Source organism: Nicotiana tabacum, chromosome 6 (assembly GCF_000715075.1).
Source record: "Nicotiana tabacum cultivar K326 chromosome 6, ASM71507v2, whole genome shotgun sequence".
Classification (NCBI taxonomy): Eukaryota; Viridiplantae; Streptophyta; class Magnoliopsida; order Solanales; family Solanaceae; genus Nicotiana; species Nicotiana tabacum.
Window position 1 is genome coordinate 139,602,071 of NC_134085.1, and position 18,317 is coordinate 139,620,387.

An 18,317-nucleotide genomic window follows, 5' to 3' on the forward strand; every position below is an offset into this window, starting at 1 on the left:
TACCGAGTCCTGAAGATAGTCTTTAGGTCTGGCTCCCAAATATTCTACTGATGATAGACTGAACGCAAGTTAATCTTTGATAACACTCTAGCACCCTGTAGCTGATCAGTCATCAATGCATGGCAATGATATCTGTTCTTCATTGACACCTTGTTCAACTATCGGTAATCAATACACGTACGCATAGATTCGTCCTTTTTCTTTACAAACAATATTGGAGCACCCCAAGGTGACACACTAGGCCGAATGAAGCCCTTATTAAACAACTCCTGCAACTGCTCCTTTAACTATTTCAACTTTGCTAGGGCCATATGGTATGGTGGAATAGAAATAGGCTGAATGCCTGGTAGAAAATCAATAACAAATTCAATATTACTATCGGGCGACATGCTCGGAAGATCCACCGGAAATACATCTGCATAATTCCTTACTATTGGAACTGACTCAATGATAGGAGTATTAATACTGACATATCTCATGAAGGCTACATAAGCATTACACCCATTCTCAACCATCCGCTGAGCCTTTAGAAATGAGATAACCCTACTAGGAATGTAATATAAAGCATCCCTACACTCCAACCACAGCAACCCTAGTATAGCTAACGTTACCGTATTGGTGTGACAATAAAAAATAGAATGATAGGGCGATAACCAGTCCATGCCCAAAATAATATTAAAATCTACCGTACTGAGCAACAATAGATTGACTATGGTCTCAAAACAACCAAGAACAACTAAACATGACCGATACACATGGTTAACACCAATGGAATCTCCCACAGTATGGACACATAGATAGGAGAACTCAGGGAATCATGAGATATACCCAAATATGGAGCAAAGTAAGATGACACATAGGAATAAGTAGAGCCTGGATCAAATAAGATTGATGCATCTCTATGACAAACCAGAACTATACATGTGATGACTAAGTCGGATGCAACTACCTCCGTCCTAGAAGGAAGAGCATAATATCTAGCCTGGTCTCCCCCTCTAGGGTGACCTTTACCTGCCCGACCTCCACCTCGAGCTGGCTGTATTGGTGGAGTGGCAACTGGTGCGCTAATCACAACCTGAGAATCCTAAGGGCCTTGTGGAATACGTAGGCTTGAGTAGTCTATAGAGGTGCAACCCTCCTGAGTCTAGGGCAATACCTCACCATATGACGAGTGTCACCATACTCAAAACAAGCTCTTAGAGGACGTGGCTGCTGGAACTAGCTCGGGCCTAGTCGGCTGGACTGACCATTGAAAGCACCCCGTGCAAGAGGTGCAGTAGATAATGGCTGTGCATATAGGGTTCCTGAGGCTTGGGAGTAGCCAAAATACCGCTAGAAGTTGGAAGTGTTGAATGTACACGGTGACTCACATAGCCCTTACCATGACAGGCTACAACTGGGGCACGGGCACCACTATAAGTGCTAGAATCTCACCTCTTGGTCTCACTCTCCTCACTATCCCGAGCCTGCATACCCTCCAATCTCCTACTAATCTTCACTACCTACCGGTATGGGATCTCCAACTCTCGGGCCATGCTGAATATGATACCAGGGTTGAGCCTCGATAAATTGACACACTCGATCTTTGACTATAGCAACTAAGGAAACAAATCACTGAACCAGACCGCATACTTCAATATGGTCATAGCACCCTGGTACAACTGTTTAAACTCTGCCCGCCATACATCCCTAAGACTCTGGGGAACAAAATCCCGCAAGAACATGTTTGATAATGGAGCCCAAGTGAGTGAAGCTACCTCAGCCGAGCTACACAACTCATACGCTCGCCACCACGATAAGCCTCTCCCTTAAGCTGGATTGTAGTGAAAGCAACCCCACTCGACTCCATAATACCCATAGTACATAAAATACAGTGGCACTCCTCAAGAAAACCCTAGTCATCCTTTGATGCCAAGCTATTGCCCTAACCTCGGGCTGAACTGGGGCGACCAGCTGTACTGGTATGACCTTTGGGACCTGGTCAACCTGGACCTGCTACTTTGGGGTACGGGCAGGGGGAGTCTGAGCTCCTCTTCCGACCTGAGATGTGGCAGGAGCAAGTGAGATCAACCCCACCTGATCCAAAGTGCCAAACATGCTCAAACGCTGGGCGAGGGTCTCCTGAAGTGCTGGGGTAGTAACAGGTGCATTAGATGCCTGTCCTCCAACTGGAGCTACTGGTGGCTCCTCTATATTAGCTCAGGCCGGCGCTCTGGCTGCATCACATGCCCATCCTCGTCCTCTACCCCAACCCCAGCCTCTCACAACTCTAGTAAGGGGCGCAAGTGTCTAATCATCAGATCTAGCTATACGTGTCCTCACCATATGTGAGTGAACAAAAAGCCAGAAATTTAAAATCTTGAAATCAACAAATTCGCACGATAAGGAATCAAAGAAGTTAAACTTTTCCTAATAGTTCCATAGCCTCCCGAAGAAAAGTACAGATGTCTCCGTACAAATCTGTGAGACTCTACTAAACTTGCTTGTGACTCGTAACACCTATGAACCTAGAGCTCTGATACCAACTTATCATGACCCAAATTTTCCTCCGTAGGATGTCGTGAAGACACCTAGACTTTAAGACTAGGTAAGCCTAGAAATCATACGGAATAATTTGATTAATAATTAAGCCTCAACCTCAGCAACTATATAAAACAAACTTGAAACTCAACATATATGCTCCCGACACCCGGTAAAATACATGTCACAAGCTCTAAGTAGAAATACTGGATAATCCTATACATCAATGTCTATTTATGGAAAGATAATGAATAAAGAGTTCTAGTGAAATGGGGACTCCGAGGCATGCGAAAGCTGGCAGATATACCTTGAAGTTTCTGCAGCAGAATCCTAGTGTTTACCTTGAAAATGGTAATTACAGTTAAATTTGATTTTGTGATTCTAAAAATACGTGATCTATTTTTATACTAGTTGTTTAGGAAATATATGCTAAGTGAAAAACTTGGAAACAAGATAATAGCTTGAAAAAAATGTGATAATCAAACCGAATGGCTAATAATCAGGGCCTCGAGCTTGCGTGTTCGGGGCCTCAAGGTCGAGTTGGATGCCCTATCTAAGGATAGTCGATGGAGGACTAATAGTTATGATAAATTCAATGGAGACTCTTTATGGCCAATAATAAGCAATAAATGAAGAAAAATAAATAGAATACAATAAATGTAAGTGGTGGAGTCAAGAGAATTAGTTTAGAAAACAGAGAGAATGTTCTTGTATATTCAATATTAAGTATCAGATCCATTGAAAAATGACAAAGATCCCCTTTATATATGAGGGGAATTCCAACACAATACAAATGCATTTATTATAAAGATATGGGGCTGGTACAACCATTTACTGCCATGATATGGGTTTGGACTATCCTAATAAACTTTGTCATCTCTAGAAACACGCTTTGGGAACTTCCCATCTATCCATCATAGCCTTTGCTTTGTACTGTGTCGGGGTCGATCGTTGCTTACACCACCTCGAAGTCGATCACTAAGAACCCTCGAAGTTGATCACTAAGAACCCTCAGGGTTAATCACTGGGAACCCTCGAGATGCCTTGATGATCGTAAAATTGAACCGCTGATTTTTACCGTATACAAATAGTCCCCACGTTTATTAGATTAAAATGATAAGAAACGATTGTGGCACCGATCTCCTCGAGCCTCTTGTAATGATGTCATGCTTAAAACATCAGCTTTTGCGATAACTGAGACATCATGTCGATACGTCTTTTCTTGAAACCGTTATTGTAATGTTGGTTTATTTTTCCAAGGTGATAATATCGCCGACGATCCATTCCCCAATAAGCATTAATTGTGCCTGTCGATACATTCCCCAAAGATATTGATTGCGCCACGGTTGCGCTGCCAACCTTTCTATAAATGGAAGCTCTCTGGAACCAAAACTTCATTTAATCATTCTCCAACAACCCTTTGTTACTCTCTTCTCCCCTTCGTCTTCATCCAGTGCTATTTCTCATGTTTGAAGCCCGTGGCCATTAGTCACGCCATGGGCCTTTCCCAGAGCTTTCCCCTATTGAGCGGGATTGTGCTGATATGTTTTTGTTGTTGTTGGCCTGAGGTAATGAGAGAGAAATCTCAAATTATCTTTGCATTAAAGGATATGCGCACTATGAACTTCTACTCATCTCTCCTTACTACCTGGTGCGGCACCTCACTCCTTTTGCTTTCCGTGGAGTGAGGTGGTACCACCTACTAACTGTTGCATCCCGCACCGGTGCAACGTCTCAAGAAGTGGCTTCACAATAGTAGTGTTGGCGAGATCCATACTCGCTAGATTTTTCACCCAGCCACTTCTTCATCCCTTTCCACTTCTTCATCTTTTTCTGTTTCTTCCTCATCTTTTTCTGCTTTATCCTCATCCTTGAAGATACCGTTTGGAAGATCGAGATGAGGCCCCCGAGGAGATGGTTCTCGAAGATACTGCCGGATGAGGATGCACCCCCGAGAATAGATTAGACTCTCAGCTTTTATTATTATTATTATTATTATTATTATTATTATTATTATTATTATTATTATTATTATTATTATTATTATTATTTGCTAATGTCCAATTGTGTAAGGACCCCTCGTGGGCTTTTGTAATCATGTGTAAGGACCCCTCGTGGGCTTTTGTAATCACCCCTCGTGGGCTTTTGTAATCATGATTTGTTAATATAAAGATGTTTCTTTGATTTGTTCTGATTTATGCTGGATTCCCTTTTATTTGCGTTTGTGAAAAATCTGAGCATTTGACTCTACCGATTGGCCCAAATATTAGACCCTTGCATAAGTATTCCCTCGGTTCTTGATCGGTCAGTATGATTTTCTATGAAACCCTTTTCTGTCTCCTGTACTAAGTCTGGGTTAACCTGGTATAGACTTAGACTGCCTAAACTGGCGACTTTGAATCGAGTGAGAATGGGGCCTCGATTTTTGTAACAACTTAGCTCCATTTAGATCCCATTGGTAGTCTTCGAGGGGAATTTACTCAAACGCCTGGGAGTAAAGATAGCTCCAGGACTTTCATAGACAATCCCTGAGTGAGATTTAGCCCAAGTTCAGGTGTCCTAAAAAACTTGATTTGAGCTTAGGGTAAAGGTTGCCCTAAGGCTTCATCAGTAATTTTTGAGTGTGAACTGGCTCGGGCCCAGGTAGCTCGAGGACCAAGGATCAGGTGAATGACCCGCATTCGCAATAGCAGAAATCTTCAAGGCAGGATACTACCTCGAGGTTGGGCTTATATATAAATATCACTTTTAGACCTTAACTGTCGTTTTGGCAGGGATCTTCGAGATCGGGCACTATCTCGAGACTCTTAGTGATATTAATGGCTCCTTAGAGCATATCCTCTTTTTGACGGAGGTTTCCGAGATTGGGTACCATCTCGAGGTATGTAATGGTTTTGATGGCTCCTAAGAGCCTTTCTTCTTTTTTGGCGGAGGTCCTCGAGATTGGGTACCATCTTGAGGCTCGTTGATATTGATGGCTCATTGGAGCATATCTTCTTCTTGATAGAGGTCCTCGAGATCGGGTACCATCTCGAGGCTCGTTGATATTGATGTCTCATTTGAGCCTATCTTCTTCTTGATAGAGGTCCTTGAGATCGGGTACCATCTCGAGGCTTGTTGATGCGGGAGTTTTGATCCATAAAATGTCATACGGTCAACACTATTGTACGACACGGTTATGAAACGACCGAGGCGATCGCACTAGTACATCTTCCCAAAGTGATAATGGCTTAGTCAATATTTCTAATTGGCCTTTGAGGTAGGTGGACGGCCACCGCTTTCTCTCTCTATATATAGGTTTGTTTTCCCTCCTTTGAGGATCCCGCTATTTTGAGTAGCTATCCTCCTTCACAGAGTTCTTCTTTCTCGTGTTAGGTCCTTTACCATTTTAATTTTAAAGCCCTCGCTCAAATTCCCACTCCAATTCTGTGATTTTACCATAGTTGTGGATGCTATGCTAGGATCCATTTAGCAAGAAGAAGAAAGTTCCCCCCTCTGGTTCTCGCCTGGTTAGTGGAGCGCTGCTGATGCCAGATAAGCCAACCTCAGAATATTTTGCTTCGAGGGTGTTCTTTTTGCCAAAAAAGCTTCCCGATATTCAGGGTCATTGGGAGTATGCCTCGAAGTTTATTTCTTTAATAGGAGAGGGACACCTTGAGTCAGTAAGCAAAGATTGTGGATGGGGGGAAAAGGTAGTACTGCAGGTACCTTCCCCGGAAGAGAGCATCATGGATCATGCCGAGGGGTTTTTGAACGTGTACACATACCCCTTTACACTGGGCCCCCTTGATAGGGTTGTACTTGACTTCTGCCGAAAGTATCGGGCTACCTTGGCACAGGTTCATCCATCATTTTGGAGGATAGTGTTGATGATGAGATTTTTTGTGGAGGGAGTCAGGCTCGAGTTTATCCTTAGCCATCTCATCAAGGTGTACCGACCTTTTCACCACCGAGGCATGCTAACCCTTCGATGCCGATCCACCAGACCCTTCGTTGTCGATGATAAAGAAGATGGGGATCGGGGATGTATGAGCTGATTTATCCGAGTATGAACTGTTGACATTATCCTTTCTGCATTTTTCCATTCCCCGAGGAATGGAATTTTACACGTAAGTGGTACACTTGTGCCTTTGTTGTTTTGCTTACGGCGGAGGCGGGCTCTATAAATTTGTTTTTCCTTCCCTTTTTGCAGCAATTCTATGGATGTCATACGAGGTCCCCAACATGACGGATTGGGTTCAGAAGTTGGCGATCCATTCGACTCACGATGGTCATAAGTGGCAAGATCTATCTAAGGGCAGATGGGAGGCAATACATCATGGTACGTGCTATGCGATTTTGCTCTTTTTTGGAAAGCATTCTCCTTTTAAACGTATTGATTCCGTCTTTGTAGGCATTGGGGGGCTCTCTGAAGTGAGATCGTGCCTTCCTGGAGAAGGAGAAGAATCATCAGCTTTCGGGTCGAATAACAATAATAAGCGTAAAGAGCATTCGCTGGGCAACAATGCTTATAGCAGGATGAGTCCAGCCAGAGGCTCAGAGAGGATGCATCAGCCGAGCCTGCAACACCTGAGATATCTGGCCTTGAAAAAACGGTCCCTCCTATGCTGCCATCTTCTTTTCTCATCGGAGGTACCTCGAGGAGCAATGGTTCTCTACCTCTGACTACTTCTCCCGTCGAAGGTACTTTGAGGGATGCTCAAGGCTAGGGGTCGCATATATCGAGCAACCCGGTCCAAACTGGGAGCGGTTTTACTGGGGTTGATGGAGCTAGATTAGTAGATGTGCGCTTGAATTTTGTGCAAGTTATGCGGCTCTACTCTGTGGTGAGTTTTGGCTGATCTTATCGGCTCTTTAGCTTTTGCGGCTTCTTCTCTCTTATCGAGTTTCTCCTTTGCAGGCTTTTAAAAAGCTCAAGTCTAAGCTGCTTCATCGCGAGGCCATGCAACGAAAAGCCATGGATGTGGAGAGGTTCCTCAGGCTTCTTTGTGATGAGAGAGAAGATGAGTTGGCGTACTTGTGATGTGAGGCGAGTTGAAGCCTGAACTATGAAAGCTATCTCGAGGAATATTCTAGAGGGGGTGCATGTTCCCTTTTCTTTCCTCGAGGCTGACGTTTCATTTATTTTAGTTGCAGAAGAAGACGGAGGACCTGGAATGCCTTAGGAGTGAAGTTGGCCAGCCAAGAGCGAGCATGATGAGTTAAAAGGCTCGGGCGGACGTTCACGATGCAGCGGAGAAAGGTGCTTTGGCTAAAGCCTTCACCCTCGAGGTTCAACTTTGCTTAGCTCGTGAGAATAATTTGATCTGAACGGATATGATTACAAGGCTCAAGTCTAAGCTTTTGAATATGAAGGCCAAAGTTATGGATGCCCAGGCCGAAGCTATAATGAGCCGAACTAAGGCTAACAAGAAAGTGGTGGTCTATTTGAAGGACGCTGCCGATGATTGAGCTGAGATGAGAAGGGCTCTTGACCATGAGAGCAAAAGCAAGGAATATGCTCGGTACAAATCTCGAAGGGAAACCCTCGAGGAAATCCATGCTAGAGGCTTTGACCTCTCGGAAGAGGTGAAGTATGCAAAGGCGGACGAACATGATGCTAGGTCCCTTCTGTCCGATGTCGAGGATAGCAAGAAATAGGCCGATGGGCCATGGTCCCCGAGGGGGACGTAGATTAGGCCTTCCTTTTCTAATTCTTCATATAGTGCTTTCAAAGAACATTGTAAATAGAGCTTGTATTTTTTCGCATATATGTATAAAAGGAAGCCTTGCGGTTTCATTTTTCATACACTTTCCTTTGCTTCGATGTTTGTTAGTTATTAGCCAGGTGAACTGGTTTTCGGATTCAAAGAACCCTTAGGTTTATAGTACGGCCTTGAGGCTCGTTGGGCTGGCCCGTAGGCTCTTACGCGCTTGGTCAATATGACCTTTTAATATAAGCTGACGGTATAAGCTCTTATTCTTTTGATCTTAGGCATATTCAGTTAACTGTTTCAGGTTCATTCTCTGAGTCGGGTTTTGACTTCGAGCTTATGACCCTTAAGTTTTTGAATTTAAAGCTAGCCCTTATGCTCTTACGCGTTTGGTCGGTAGGACCTTTTATATGGGCTGGTAGTAGTGGCTCTTACGTGTTTGGTCGCTATGACCTTTTATATGGGTTGACGACAGTGGATCTAACGCATTGGGTCGGTACAACCTCTAGTATGGGCTGGTGACTGTGGCTCTTATGCATTGGGTCGGTACGACCTCTAGTAGGATTTATTTTTCTCTCGTTAAGGACTTTTGAAATTGTGTTTGCCTGACTCTTCGATGGTTTGATAAAAAACTCAATTGTGAGTTGTTATATGGCGATGATTGAGAACCTTGGGAGGTTTGGCTCGGTGGCTGATTATCTCGAAGCATATAGTTTGGAGTTGACATGGTCGAAGTTCTTTTGCCTATGTCGAGGGTATCCTGTTTAACCGGTTCTTTTCGAAGTACATTCGAAGTAATTGAAGGCCTGTGATTTTATAGCAATGGTCAGGCTTCCCTGAGTCGTGTTAGTTTGGTTGGTACAACCTTGTGACCATAGTCATTTTGTTTGGCCGGAGCCTTTTAGTCCCCGAGTGAAATAGTTTTGGCGTCTATATCGAGGGTATGCCTTTTTAGGGGTCTTAGAAGTTCGATATATATCCTTAACTTTAAGATCAGGTTCATGCCTTGCTTGAGGTCTTACAGATATTGTTACTTGGTACAAGTATGGTTCATGCCTTGCTTGAGGTCTTACATATATTGTTATTACCTTATATAGGTCTTATGAGTTTGAAGCTATGAACCCGGAGGTCATACGACTTTGAATTGTTGACGCCAAACCCTGAGTGTTCGGGACGTTTATCGGCTTTATAGCCATTTTTGTAAACTTGATATTGACTCTTTGAGGGCTTAGCTTTGATTTTTTGATGCCAGTCCCCGAGTGTTCGGGACATGTTTTTAGCTATGGAGCAGTTTTGTAAACTTGATGTTGCCTCTTTGAGGGCTTACGAGTTTGAAGCTCTGACCCGGAGGTCATACAGCTTTGAATTATTGTCGCCAGTCCCCGAGTGTTTGGGACATTTTTGCAAAAAATACCTAACTCTTTAGATACGCGAAATGCTTTGACGGAGGGGAAAGTATTCTTCGATTACTTGGTACAAGTATACACATTTTCGCTGTTAAGGGCTTGGTTATTCTATACGGACATGGTTCATTCGACTGTTTGGACCGGTACATTATTTTCCTATCGAGACCCTGTTCAACACATTTTGGCTTCTCCGAGGAGGTGACCTTTTGGGGGGATGCCCCCCAATATTCGAGGTTGATTGAAAAAGAAGCCTTGAATACTTGTTGAGTCTTCCTTAGGTAGCATATAAATGTTGCCTCATTAAAAACCTTGCTGGTAAAACCCTTCTTGGGATAAAAACCTGGTCAAAGGAAAAGAGTGCAACGTATACTTTTGGAACCTTAGGCCTTCGAGTTGGAAAGCTCTTTGGCCATTTTGATCGGATACCTGCATTCAGGTTTGTATAAAATATAACTGAAAAAGAGGAGATGACCATACCTTAGTGCTGACGGTGCTTCAGACCTCGATGTAATTCAATCGTTTGTTTTGAGGACTTGGTACGGTCCTTCATTTTGTTTAGTCAGGTGTAGCCGAGAATGTAGCTTATTATCGCTATTTTAATATTTGATTTTTCTTCAGTTCCTTCGATAGTGGAGGTATCAGTGTCGGTGCCACATTGTGCACCGCTTTTGCCGCATGTTGTTCCTCGTAGACGGATTTTACCCCATCCTTTGTCGGGAATATCATCATTTGATGGATGGTGGATGGTACTGCTCTCATGTAGTGTATCCGTGGCCTCCTGAACAAGGCTTTGTACCTCATGTCCCCTTCGATGACATGGAATTTGGCATTTTGGGTTGTGTCGGCCACGTTGACTGGGAGGGTGATTTCCCCTTTCGTTGTTTCACTGGCCATGTTGAACCTATTGAGGACTCGAGAGGTGAGCACAATTTGGTCAAGCAGTCCGAGCTGTTCTACCACCCTCGACCTGATAATATTGGCCGAGCTACCTGGATCCACAAGTACACGTTTAATTTGAAATGTATTTACAAGGAAAGAGATTACCAATGCATTGTTGTGAGGCTAAGACAAGGTATCGATGTCCTCGTTGCTGAACCTGAGAGCTTCCTTGGGTATATATGTATTGGTAAAAATTGTATTTAAATATAAAGGTGACGTGTCGAGACACGTAGACTGGTCAAATAGTCAAAGAATTACAACTAGCCAAGTGGCACGAGTTGCAACAGATACGAGCAAATGGCAGAGGAAGAGGCACAAGCAGTTATTCAAATAACTCAGAGCCCGTACCTATCTAAGTCATTTATGTCCGAAAATCAAAAAGAATGAATCTAACAATAGAAAAGAATGCAGATACGACATTTAATAGGCATTAAATGTGGCATATGTTGGAGAATTTATATTGAATGTAATGATTATGTAATGTAGCATTCAATGTCTTTAATTACTCATAATAGCCTCATTATGATTTGGGCAAAACGTATATCTCAAAGATATCTATAAAAGGTAGATATCTGATCAATTGTAGGGACACAAAAAACACTATTGGAAAACTTTGGTTTACTTGTTTTTCTCTTGATTAATCTCTTGTTACCTAAATTACTTCCTTTTATATATTCTTTTGATTATCAGTAACCTGTGTACTTCTAAATTCTAGATTTGATTAAAATTTTATTTTTAGTTAAACAAATTGGTTCCGTTACCGGGAAACTGATAATCTATTTTCTTTTCACTTAACTTTCCTTGTTGCATCAATTGTGTCAAACAACAATGACAACACTCAAGGAAACCAAGAGAACCAACAAAATCAGGGAGATCCACAGAATATTAACACTCAAGTTCCTACTCCATGAGACTCTCCATGACAATCTCGTGAGGGTACTCCTGATGGGTCTCAAATAAACGAGTATGCTCAATTTGAAAATGCTGAAGCTGTTGATGAAGTTTTGCAGAAATTAATTGCTGCTCAGGTCAACAAAGCTGTTGAGGCACTTGTTAACCAGTTACCTATTGCAACACCCACACCTACTCCCAATAATAACACTTTGGAAACCCTCGTTCCGGGCTTGTTAACTCAGGCAGCGGTGGAACCCCCAGTGAATCACATGAGAGAGAACCAGGTAATGTAATTAATTCCGATTTACAAAATTTAGTACTAACCTTGCAGAAACAGCTCAAGGAGCAAAGTGAGCGCATATAGAAGATACCCGGGGTGCCTCCCATAATCAAAGGGGTAGATATGGATAGATATTCGCAATAACCCTGAAGCCAAGTGCATCTCCACTCCCAATTCCAAAAAAGTTCAAAATGCCTGATATTCCAAAATATGATGGAACAACAGACCCACGAGATCACGTGACTGGATTCACAACGGGCGTAAAAGGCAACAATTTGACTAAGCAGGAGATTGAATCAGTATTAGTCAAAAAAAATTGGTGAAACGCTCACCAAAGGAGCGCTAACATGGTATTCTCTTTTACCTGAAAATTCTATAAATTCTTTTGCTGAGCTTGCAGATTCTTTCATCAAAGCACACTCGGGAGCTCAAAAAGTAGAGAAAAGAATGGAGGATATTTTCAAAATCAAGCAAGGGGACTCAGAACTGCTTAGAGAATTCGTGGACAGATTTCAACATGAAAGAATGACATTGCCACATGTACCTGACAACTGGGAAGCTATAGCTTTCACAAGTAATTTGAATGAAAAAAGCTCGAAAGCTACGAGGAGACTCAAGGAAAGCCTTCGAGAATTCCCAGCTACAATGTGGAATAATGTTTATAACAGGTATAGCGCGAAGCTGTGGATTGAGGAAGATACTGTTCCATGAGTTCAAAAAGAAGAAAAGGTAAGTTCGAGACGTGCGGAGACTGAAAAAAGATCCTGTAAAAACAGGTACGACCCTTACATGGGACCTGTGGTAAAGGACTCACGGTCAAAGCAGGATAATCAGAGGTATGATCACAGATTAAGAAATAGAGAATCAGGTTCTTCATCAAGATTCAGGAACGAGCAAAACAACTATGAGTCACGAGATGATGATAGAAATTTAAAAGCGAGATTCGGTGGTTACAACTTCAACGTCAGCACCTCCGAGCTCGTAGCTATTTTGAGAAGCATGGGAGATTAGGTTCGATGGCCAAAGGAAATGAGATCGAATCCAAACAGGTGCAACCCTGACCATTGGTGCGAGTTTCATAATGACCACGGATATAAAATAGTAGATTGCAGATTTTTACAAAGTGAAGTTGATCATTTATTAAAACAAGGATATCTTACTGAGTTGTTCAGTGAGAAAGGCAAGCAAGCTTACATGAAGAACAGGCAGGAGCCTCCAAAATCACCTTCTCCCAAAAGAACTGTCAATGTTATAAGTAGGGGTGAAGACGTTAATGGTATATCATATACTGCATCTAACAAAATTTCCAAAGTAACAATTACCCAAGGGAAACGGGTGCGGCATGTTTTAGAGGAAGACAACATTACATTCAATGACGCAGATGCAGATGGCGTATTAACCCCTCATAACGACGCACTGGTAATATCTTTAATTATACATGATATTGATGTGAAACAAGTTTTGATTGATCCAGGTAGTTCCGTGAACATTATTTTGCTAAGAGTATTACATGAGATGCAAGCTGGAGATAAAATGATACCAAAAGCGCATACTCTATCTGGATTTGATAATTCTAGTGTCCTTACTAAAGGAGAGTTAACACTCACCACATTCGCTGAAGGAGTCGTCAAAGATACAAAGTTCCAAGTAGTAGATATGGAGATGGCTTACAACATGTTTCTTGGAAGACCATGGATCCACGAAATGGATGTTGTTCCTTCAACCTTGCATCAAGTTATTAAATTTCCATCGCCATGGGGAATCTGTCAAATTCGTGGAGATCAACATATATCCAAGGCTATCAACTCTATTGCAGATACAAGCATGAGAAATTAAGGTAAATAGCAATCACAGAAGGCAGTTGAGAACACCACAACACAAACCTCAACTGAACAAGGGCAAACAGATGTAGATTCAAGGCCTGATACCATTCAAGAACCAGAAAAGAATGAAAATATCAAAACAACAATAGAGGAGTTAGAGAATGTCGTGTTATTTGCTCAATGGACTGATAAAAAGTCTATGTTGGAGCCAATCTTAGCCAAGGTATGAGAGGTAAGTTAATTGAATTTTTGAAAACTAACATAGACTACTTTGCTTGGTCCCACTCTGATATGACAGGAATACCACCGGAGGTGATGACTCATAAACTAAATGTAGATCCATCATACCCTCCTATCAAGCAAAGGAAAAGAAAGCAAGGAACTTTCAAGAATCAGGTGATTCAAGAAGAAGTCCAAAAATTGCTAAAAATTGGTTCCATTCGTGAGGTAAAGTATCCTAACTGGTTAGCTTACACTGTTGTAGTTCCAAAGAAGAACGGTAAGTGGCGGGTTTGTGTATATTACACAGATCTTAATAACGCCTGCCCTAAAGATTCTTTTCCACTACCACACATAGATCAATTGATTGATGCGACTGCGGGTCACGAACTATTAAGTTTTTTAGATTCATATTCAGGTTATAATCAGATTAAAATGGATCTGGGAGATGAAGAAAAAACTTCATTCATAACAGACAGGGGAACTTACTGTTATAAAGTAATGGCCTTTAGTCTAAAGAATGCAGGTGCAACATATCAGAGGTTAGTTACCAAAATGTTTTAAGAGCATTTAGGAAAGACTATGGAGGTATATATAGATGATATGCTTGTTAAAACTCAGTATTTAAAAGATCACATATCACACTTATCTGACACATTTTCAATTTTGCGCAAATTTAATATGAAGTTAAATCCCGAAAAATGTGCATTTGGCATTGCATCTGGTAAGTTTTAGGGTTTTATTGTTTCTAACCATGGTATTAAAGTGAATCCTGCACAGATTAAGGCCATTGAAGAAATCTCGGATATACTTTCAAACAAGAAAGAAGTTCAAAGATTAACAGGGAGAATTGCAGCATTGGGAAGATTCATTTCTAAATCATCAGAGAAGTGTTTTAAATTCTTCTCAGCCCTTAAGAAGCAAGATCATTTTTAATGGAATGGGGAATGTCAACAGGCACTCAGGAATTTGAAAACGTACTTATCAAATCCACCTTTGCTGGCAAAACCAAAGGCTGGGGAAAGACTACTCATTTACCTTGCTGTTTCGGAAGTTGCGATAAGCGTTGTTTTGGTCCGAGAAGAACAAGGTAAATAATCCCCTATCTATTATGTTAGTAAATCTTTGTTAGATGCGGAGACGCGGTATCCTCAGTTAGAAAAACTTGCACTTGCATTAATCATGGCACCTAGAAAGTTAAGACCTTACTTTCAGTGTCATCCTATCGCTGTTGTAACTGCCTACCCTTTACGTAATATATTACACAAGCATAATTTACCATGTAGGTTAGCTAAGTGGGCAATAGAGTTAAGTGAATACGAAATCACATACCAACCTAGAACTGCTATAAAATCACAAGTGTTAGCTGATTTCGTGGCTGATTTTAGCCAAGGGATGCAATTAGAAGCAGAAAAAGAATTACAGGTATTCAATGGAGCTAACCCGGAATTTGGACTTTATTCACTGATGGCTCATCTAATGTGAAAGGTGCAGGTTTAGGTATTGTCTTGGTACCACCTACGGGTGAAACCATTTGACAAGCTATTAAATATCACTCCATAACTAACAATGAAGCAGAGTATGAGGCTGTGATTGCTGGTCTAGAATTGGCACGAGAGCTTGGCATAAATCAAATTATAATCAAGAGTGATTCGTAACTCGTGGTTAATCAAATGCTGGGGACTTATACAGCTAGGGAAGCAAGGATGCAACAATACTTAGAAAAGGTATGAGAATTGTAAAGCAATTTCAAACATGGAAAGTTATACAAATACCAAGGGATGAAAATGTTGAAGCGGACGCCCTAGCTAATCTCGCATCTGCAGCTGATGTGGCAAGCGATGAAAACGCCTCAGTTATACATTTATTTCATTCAGTTCTTGATCCTGATAAGAATGAGGTAAATTTTAATAATTTATCTTGGGATTGGAGGAACGAGATTGTTGCTTTTTTGCAGTATGGTACCGTCCTTGATGATAAGATAAAAGCTCATGCGCTTCGAAAGAAGGCTGCACGATACTGCTTAAAGCAAGGGAATTTATATCTTAAAATGTTCGGTGGTCCCTTAGCAAGATGCCTCGGACCTTCGCAAACGGAGTATGTAATGAAAGAAATACATGAGGGACATTGCGGGAATCACGTAGGAGGAAGGTCATTGGTAAGAACCTTAATTAGGGCAGGTTATTACTGGCCTAAAATGGAGGAAGAAGCAGAAAGTTTCATGGCCAAATGTGATAAATGTCAAAGGTACGGTAACAATATGCATACACCTACGGAGTTGTTACATCTGGTCATCATGCCATGGCCATTTATGAAATGAGGAATGGATATCGTGGGTCCACTACCACAAGCAAAAGGACAGGTAAAGTTTCTGCTCGTACTCACTAATTATTTTACTAAATGGGTGGATGCAGGAGCATTTAAACAAGTGCGAGAAAAGGAAGTCAAAGATTTTATTTGGCGGAATATCATTTGTCGGTTCGGTGTACCAAAGGAGATCATGTGTGATAATGGCCCTCAATTTATTGGAGCTCAAATCACAGAATTCTTTCAAAGTTGGCAAATTAAAAGGATTACGTCTACGCCTTATCATCTGGTGGGTAATGGACAAGCAAAATCAACAAACAAGGTTATTATCAATAATTTAAAAAAACGATTAGAGGAAGCAAAAGGTAACTGGCCTGAAGTGTTACCTGGAGTTTTATGAGCATATCACACAACTGCAAAAACAAGTACAGGAGAAACACCATTTTCATTGGTTTATGGAGATGAGACTTTAATTCCAGTTGAGATAGGGGAACCAAGTACACAGTTCACATAGGCGAGGAGAGAAGCTGTATGAATAAGAATGGCAGCACAAAAGCAAGTCATAGAACGATATTACAACCGAAAAGCACACCTCAGATTCTTCAAAGTGGGGGACTTCGTGCTTAAAAAGGTTTTTCAATCTACAAAGGTAGCTAACGCGGGTAAATTAAGTCCAACATGGGAAGGACCCTATAGAGTTCGTGATATTACAGGAAAGGGAGCATATGAATTAGAGACAATGGATGGCAAAATACTACCTTCACATTGGAATGCTATTCATTTGAAGAGATACTATTTCTAAGGAATACCCACGGTCAGGTATCACCATTTTAAATTTAATTCTTGAATTGTTAAAATTTTACTAACGATTTTAGATGATAGGCAAAAAGCTAACCCATACTAAATAATGAATCACGACCTGTAATGCACAAGGAATAAGCTAAAATTCCTGGCCTCGGGTTACAATTATTCGATAGAAATTCAAATGGGTTAAGTAGTCTTCATCTATAATCGCACCTTCGAGTCCTATATGTTTTTCCTTTTCAGGAAAAGGACCAAATGAGAGAAACTATCAAGTTCTCGAGGCTTCATACTTCAACACTCAAACACTTGGGGGACTACATAATATACACAGACATGTGTATAAAGAAGGCAAAGAAGATTGAGGAAAAATCAAGCCTAAAAGAGTCAAGTGCAGAGTAAAAGTCACAAAATCATGGAGCCACGAACTAAGGCCAAAGAAAAACCTCACTTTAGTTAAGGTAAAGGCTATGTACTAAAACGGGTTATAAGGAAAAACCCCGTGTCTATTATTCTTCTTTTGTAAAAATCTGTTACAAGAAAAACTGTTACGAGAAAGTTATAGATGTAATTCAAATACATGTAAAGTATAATTCAAAACTTGTCAAAGTTATTTCAAAGAAACATGTGTGTTCCTATTTATTTTATCGTATGATAACACCATTCTGAAGTTGGGACATCTTCTTCATTAAGTGTCGAAATATAAAAGGGCCCTCTTTTATAAAACTCATGTTTAAATTATTTAGTCATGAGATTAACAGAAGCATTTTCGAAGAACAAAAATGCAAATTATTCTATAAGTCCTTAAAAATAAAGGCAAAAATAAAGCAGACAAAAGTTTAAGATAATAACATGAAAAACTTATTAATACTTAAAAACTGAAGACTAAGTACGAACTTAGTCATAAAACTATGAAATTGTTTATACAAATTGCCCCATAAAATACTTGGGGACTTGCATTTCCAAAATCAACCCTCAAATGAAGCTAAGGGTTTGATTACAATTTTCCAAAACAAAAACAAAAACAAAAACATTCAAATGATTAAGATTGGTCACTTAGAAGTTTGTGGAACTGAAGAAGGAGCATCAATAGCAGCGGGCTCAATTTGGGTAGGTGCATCAATAGATGTGGTTCCAACTTGGCTTGCAGCAAAAGACTCGATTGGGCTTCAAAGAGTTGAGATACCCGTATCAGCTTCAACATTCACGAGAGCTTAAACCACGGGAGAAGGGAAGTCTTGAGTTTGCTGAGCCTTTTCAATGGTTTCATTGATCTTATCTAACTCCGACTCCATGTTGAAGTTTTCTTGGACAACTTCAATTAGGGTATCACGACGTAAATTCAAAAATGCCCAACTTACCTCAACAACAGATTTTTCTTCAAGGATCTCATAATCCTTTTCCCAATCAGCAATCTCATTCTTCAGATCTTCAT